Source organism: Euphorbia lathyris, chromosome 9 (genome assembly GCF_963576675.1).
Source record: "Euphorbia lathyris chromosome 9, ddEupLath1.1, whole genome shotgun sequence".
Lineage (NCBI taxonomy): Eukaryota > Viridiplantae > Streptophyta > Magnoliopsida > Malpighiales > Euphorbiaceae > Euphorbia > Euphorbia lathyris.
In genome coordinates, this window is record NC_088918.1 from 67,589,128 (window position 1) to 67,596,391 (window position 7,264).

Sequence of the window (7,264 nt, forward strand, 5' to 3'; positions counted from 1 at the left end):
AGCAGTAAGAGATTATAAGATTATAAAACACTGAATCTGATCATTTTGTTGCCTGATTTATTGAGTAGAATCACATATATTGGCTTGTTTTGATTGTAAGTCCGGGGGCTTCATGTATACAGCAATGGCTGTCTCTGTTCTGAGAAATATCTCTTAAAATGTTCTTGAAACAGGTCTCTTGGGGTAAACAATTTCTCTGGCACACTCAAAATATTGTCAAATATTATTCTAGCAATGTAATTTTAATGTTAAAAAAGAAATCATACCAACCAAGTACTTAAAATTTAAATCTAATGCAAATGCAATCCTAATAAAAGTAATTCACAAGTGAGACTATGATTAATAACTTAATGGAGATGGAGAGTTTGGGTTTCTAACTCTGTTTTTTTTTTTTTTTACTAGTTTGAGTTGATACTTTATAAATAACAATCGGACTAGAGGAGAGAAAGTCTAGTAGTTTGTATTGTTGAAGTTTTTGCTTACCTAGATTAGCATATTTTTCGTAGAGTTTGTGAATTTACTGAGAAGGCTGTATGCATCAATTTTCGCTACAACTTTTCACAGGGTACACTTTCTGATGGGAGGGAAGTAACTGTTAAGCAACTTTCTCTAGCACATCAGGGGAAGGATCAATTTATAACTGAGATTGCCACCATATCTGCAGTTCAACATCGGAATCTGGTGAAACTGTATGGCTGTTGAATTGAAGGAAATAGACGTCTCTTAGTTTACGAATACCTCGAGAACAAGAGCCTTGATAAAGCACTCTCTGGTACGCAGATAATTATTGCTTACTGAAGTAAATGATATGTTATTCTTGTAGCATTTTATGTTGATTATGGCTACTAATGCAGAGGAAAATGGCTTGCATCTTGACTGGGAAACTCGCTCAATGTATGTCTAGGTATCGCTAGAGGGCTAGCTGGCTTATCTTCACGAAGAATCGAGACCGAGGATTGTCCATAGAGATGTGAAAGCAAGTAACATTTTGCTTGATTCAGAACTCTGCCCCAAGATATTGGATTGGCAAAGCTTTATGATGAAAAGCACACCCATATAAGCACTCAAGTTGCCGGGACAAGTAAGCCCTTTCAACTGTTTTCTTCCTTTTTTTTAAAGGTAGCATAGAACCATGGCCCCTCAATTTCTTGTGTTACTAACATTATGATCCATGACCTTCAAAATCGGACATTTGAAGTGATCAACTAGTATTTATATTGTTCGATGATCATATGGACATCTATGTCAATATATGTTAAAGCTTAGAGGCCATATTGTTAGTAGTGTTATAGATCAAGGACTACAGATATTTTTTACCCCATTGTTTTGTGCTGGAAGTTGGAACTATGGAGACAAACTCTAGAATCTAGAGGTTTTAAGTTGAGCCGAAGTAAGACAGAATATTTGGAGTGTAAGTTTAGCGGCCATAGGAGTAGGGAGGCAGGGACAATCACCCTAGATGGAAGAGTTGTTCAGGCCTCGGATTGCTTCCGGTATTTAGGATCTATTATCCAAACGGATGGAGAAGTAGATGGAGATGTTGCTCATAGGATTAAAGCTGGTTGGTCGAAGTGGAAGAGTGCTATGGGTTTCCTTTGTGACCCCGGCATGCCTAATATATTGAAGGGAAAATTCTACCGGACGGCAATTAGACCAGCATTGTTATATGGTACGGAGTGTTGGGCAGTGAAACACTACCACATCCATAAGATGTCGGTGGCGGAGATGCGTATGTTGAGATGGATGTGTGGTCATACGAGAAAGGATCGGGTGCGTAATGAAATAATTAGGACAAAAGTAGTGGTCACATCTATTGAGAATAAAATGAGAGAAAATCGACTAAGGTGGTTTGGCCATGTGAGACGTAGAGCGCTTGATGCGCCGGTTAGGAGAACCGAAGAGTGGCAAAAGGATGTAGTGGTGAGGGGTAGGGGAAGACCTAAGCAAACTTGGAGGAGGGTGATCGAGAGTGATATGAGTTTACTGGGAATTGAGGAAAATATGGTAGTGGATAGGACGGAGTGGAGGGAGCGAATTTGTGTCGCTGACACGGCTTGATTTCACGGTTTTATATGATGGTTCATGTTAGCCGACCCCGAATCATTTCGGAACTAAGCTCTGTTGTTGTTGTTGTAGTATTGTTTTGTGCTGGAAGGTGTCATGAAACCAAAAGATTGAAGCCGTCAGACTCATGTTCTTATTTAAAATGTTCTTCTTAATTTAGATATTGCTTAGTTGTGCAGGTTCCCCGGCTGCAGTCTTCAGAGATGGCCCGACTAGTCAGCTCGCTGAAGAATTTTTGGATTCAGGACCACACCATCCTGATGGTAAGAGTCCATATAAGATATGATATGAGTGAAATACAAATGCATGATTGGGAGCAATATGTGTTGATATGATTATCTTTTATTTTGCTAGGGTCATATATAGATCGAGGTTGGTAACGCAAGGGAGGAGCAGGCTAGGATGAGAACGGCTCAACCTTTTCAGGAGTCTGAATGGAATGTTGAGAATGACGATTGAGGATCAGTTCCACCATTACTTTTTTTCACCTTTTGTCTAATATTATGGTGCCTTTTATCTATGAAAATGGTGAATTCTATTCTGGGTATGTTGAGGTCCATTTGAGGATTAAGATTTTGTTTGTAAATGGTAAGTCTTTCAAGTATAACAATGAATTTATGTGATTGAGATGCGTTTATAAGTTTTGGGAATATTTTTTGGGTCAAATGTTGGCTTATGCCCTAGTCATTTCATTAGCTTGTCGCTGTTCAAATCTGATTGAGAAAGAATCATTCTGGAATAGCATTTTTGGGTCAAATGTTGGCTCATGCCTGAGTCATTTCAGTAGCTTGTCGCTGTTCAAATCTGATTGAGTAAGAATCATTATGGAATAGGATTTTTGGGTTAAATGTTGGCTTATGCCTGAGTTATTTCATTAGCTTGTTGCTGTTCAAACCTGATTGAGAAAGAATCATTTTGGAATAGGATGGCACGGCAAGCAGTCTTCATTGGTAGAAAGAATAGTGCGTGCGCGCTCTCTCTTAAGGAGGTCGGGGCTTTCTGAATAGTGTGTGCGCGCTCTCTCTTAAGGGTCACTTCCCCTCTCTAAAATTTCTGAATTTTCCTAAAATAGTGCGTGCGGGCTCTCTCTTAAGGAGGTCGGGGCTTTCTGAATAGTGTGTGCGCGCTCTCTCTTAAGGGTCACTTCCCCTCTCTAAAATTTCTGAATTTTCCTAAAATAGTGCGTGCGCGTTCTCTCTTAAAGAGGTCGGGGCTTTCCCCAGGTGTCATTTACTCTTTCTTGTAAGATTTTCTCAACTTTCATACACGGAACAGTTACAACCAAAGACATAATGCCCGTTTCATTCTTCTTTTTGCAGCATTCTTAGCTAAATTTTTTGTTGTTGTCTTAACCCAAATAGTAGATTACAATGGAGAAACAACTGGAAAAAACCAAACAAGCTCATAAGTAGTGGTATTATTAAAAGAGGCCCCATACCACCATTTCAAGATTAAGCAAGCATCTCAATCCAAGGATGGTATATCGGCATTTCAAGTTTAAGTCTTAACTCAGTCCCCAAAATAGTATCCATTGAGCTCATAGTATTCAAAAAAAACAAATTAGCAAGTCAAAACCATAAAGAACAATGATTTGCCAAATAACTATCAATCTATTTTACAATGCATATGTGAACTTACTTATTCTGCATCAAACATCAATCTTTTTAGTTTCCTTGGTACCAAGATAAGCCTCCAATAAACCAGGCATTTCATCTCTGAACCGATCCACATATTTCTCCCTAAAATTCTTCTCACCCAACTTGAACAGACTAGTCTGCCTGACATCTTTTATCTTATTCTTTGACTTCAAAATCATCAAAACATTATACCTGGGATAAACCCTTTTTTCGATTGAAAGCCTAAACAATACAGGACTTGCAATCAGATTTGCAGGCTCCATCTTTATAGTATTCACATAGAAATCCATTTTATCCCTAAGTTTCTCCTCTGAACCGGTTAAAAAATATGGACAACGTTTGAAAGCTTTCAAAATCTCCATCTCACTGAATCCCATGCTCTTCATTATCTCAATTTTCTTCTTCCAAGTCGAGTCGCTCATTTGAAGCGCAGATGGTTCAAACCCTAAATTCCTAATAGAATTTGATGCACAGACAACTTTATCAAACTTTTGTAGAATACCTCTCGGGTGCATAATTAGGAACTTGGACACCAGATTAACAGGCACTCCCTCTTTCAATAAAAAATCAATGTTTGGTCGCAATGAACCCTTTAAATTTGATGTCAACAACCATGGCGCACGCTTAATAGCTAATAAAATGCTCTCGTTGCTATCAATTACCGATCTCAACAACTCAAAAGACGATTTGATTTGATGAACTAAAGATTTAAAAGCAATTGATGGATTTGACAAAATAAACGGAGGAAGTAACTCACCTTTGAAGCCAATTTCCTGGAGATACTCAAATTTGGGTTGGAGATTACTCTTAACTCTACAACGCAGAAATTCAGGGCATTTCAGGATTAATGCGGCTAAAAGAGTATTGTTAAAATGATGAGATTTAAGGAGTTGTAGTACGGCTTGAATATTTGGCTGTTTCTTCTCGTCGAGCGGAAATTTTTTGGAGAGAGAGAGAGAGAGCAGATTGTAAAGGAATTCCACAAAAATTGACGAGGAACTGAACTGTAAAAGATGATGAAGAAGTTCCGGCGGTGGGTAATGGAGGAATCGGAGAAATAGTTGCAGATGATTGAAGAAAACGTTTTTGTATTTGAGAGAATACATTTCTGATCAAATGATTAGCCATTTTGGAGGTTTAAGAAACACCAATCTGAGTTCAGAAATGGAACGGAATAATTGAATGAGTGAGAGTGAGAACTGAAAATCGAGTGCACAGATTAGGGTTTCAGTTTTTAGGTTCCAGATTGATTTTTTAAAAACAAAAATGATTTATTTATTTTTCATAAATAATAGTTAATTTATTTGAAGGCGAGCTTTGACGCAATGGTAAACGTTGTTGTCGTGGCCTCTTGCCAAATAAATTGGCAGGGGAAGGCTTGCCCTCAATACACTCTTGTGGTGGGACCCCTCCCCGGACCGCTTTTTTTTTTAATAGTTAATTTATTTGTTAATTTCAGATATTCATAAAGCTGGAAATTATAAATATTTCCACTTTTTTTTTTTTGCTCATATAAATATTTCCACTTAAATTAATCTCATTGTTAACGATAAATTTATATGTTTTCAGTAACTTTGCACTTTCTAAAAAAACGAGTAAGGACTTTAAAAAATAAAAGAAAGTGTATTGAGGCCTTGAGGTAACAGCTGAACGTTGTCCTAATAAAAAGTGACCGTTGAATTTAAAAAAAAAAAGAACGTTAATAAGGAAGGGTACCGTTTGAAAAGAGAGAGAATATGAAAAAGCTTTACAGTTGTGAGAGCATAAATTGTCTCTTTTCTCTTTGCCCTTGCATATTATATACTTGTTCTCGAACAGAACACAGATTCATTCTCTTTGTACATCTGAAATACAAGAATTGAAGAAAGAAAGAATCATAAATTAAAGATGGGAATGATGATAGTGATCTCGTTGCCATTGATAATGTTCAGCTTAGCGCTGGGATTTGGATGCTATTTCGTGGGAAGAGCAAGAGGCAGACAAGATGTTCGAACAAATGCCCAAGTCTATGGCGTCCCAAATCCTCCTCCTGCTGCTACTTCTCCTCCTCCCCCTTTCAAGAACAACAATTTCGACAATGTCTGATTCCTACTCTATCTTCTCTTCTATTCTATTCTATTCATTCAATCATATTTGTTTTGTATTTTCTCTTTTGAATCTTCTGTTGTGAAGCTGATTTGAGTTTTGATATACGGATGAGGTGACCCTTTTGGGTATTTATACTCTTCTTATGTTGTATATTTTCTGAGATTTCAATGTATCGATCATAATAAGAATATTACATATTTTTGAGGTTTTGGATTCTCTATTTTATTTGGAGGCGTCTTGTATGTTTATTTTGTTTTTTTACAAAGTAAACTTTACTTTGTTTTTTCTATCCTATATTATAAGTTTATTTTGTCAAAGTTCACCACCATCCAATGATAAAAAAAACAAAGTAAAGCTTACTTTGTCAAAAACAAAATAAGCATAGCCTAACTCCCTAATTACATAGTTTATAATTGTTTAGTGCCACTTAGAGCATCTCCAATAGAGGGTGCTCAAAAGAGTGCCAGCTGATGTGGCATCAGCTGGCACTCTTTTAAAGGGTGCCCACTATTGGAGTGATTGTGGGTGTCAAGGAAAGTTGCCAATTTTTGGCAACATCTTGGCAACCTTGTTTAATTATTTTTTAATATAAAAGTGATCCCTTTCCTAGAAATAATAAAATCTGGAATATTTTATTTATAATAAAATAATAATTTGTAGGATTATAGTGACAACTTTTCAAGCAACCTCTATTGGAGCATTTTTTAAGTAAAAGTTGTCAAAAATGATGTGGATGAAAAAGACAATAAAATACTATATTTTAGTAAGTTTTGGCACTCTTTTAGGCACCTCTATTGGAGATGCTCTTAGAATAAGCAACAAACTAAAAATAACATTATGGAATGAGTTAATATTTGAAAGGGAAAAGTACAAATCCTCGTTGTTACAAAATTGTACTTTGAGGTTCAATCCGTTAGCAAAGTCAAAGAAAAAATAGTTAATTTTGTCCTTATATTTGTTTATTTTATAAATTGACTCTCTTTATTATCTAATTATTACAAACAAATCACAAAATAAAAAATAAAAATCAAATACAAAATCTATCTCTCCTTAGTTTCTTATTTTTCTTCTTCTTTCTCTCTCTCCCCTTTGTTAATTTCTATCTCTAAAATCAATTGAATTTCCATCTCTTTCTAAATCTAATGCATCTTTCTCGCCTACAAATCTTCGAACACACAAACTTGTGACTGGTATTCTTCAAATACCACCAAATGAACAATGCTGCTGCTTAATTTCTGGTCTAGTGGATCTTTAGTGGATCTTTTTAACTTGATATTAAGTTATTAACACACCAAAATTGTTAACCTCTACAGTGGCTGTTGTTTAGAGCTGCTCTAAGTGATTCAAATCAAGCAATTTCCTTGCAGTATGGATGCCTCTTATAATTATGACATGTTTCGAATCTTAACAACACAGTTATAATTATGCAAATTCATCAATTTTACACCAAGAAATGAAATTTAGAGACCAAGCTG

The 7,264-nt window shown here is 36.2% G+C and overlaps 1 long non-coding RNA gene across 2 annotated transcripts; it reads left to right on the forward strand.

The window, feature by feature from the left end:
* Nucleotides 1-570: 570 nt before the first annotated feature.
* On the forward strand, nucleotides 571-2,714 carry LOC136205169 (uncharacterized). 2 transcript variants are annotated; one of them, XR_010675848.1, is made up of 4 exons: nucleotides 571-772; nucleotides 855-1,081; nucleotides 2,236-2,327; nucleotides 2,419-2,714. It is a non-coding gene; the product is annotated as an uncharacterized lncRNA (long non-coding RNA). The 2 variants fall into 2 exon arrangements; XR_010675847.1 differs by having other exon boundaries at nucleotides 2,244-2,327.
* Nucleotides 2,715-7,264: the final 4,550 nt, after the last annotated feature.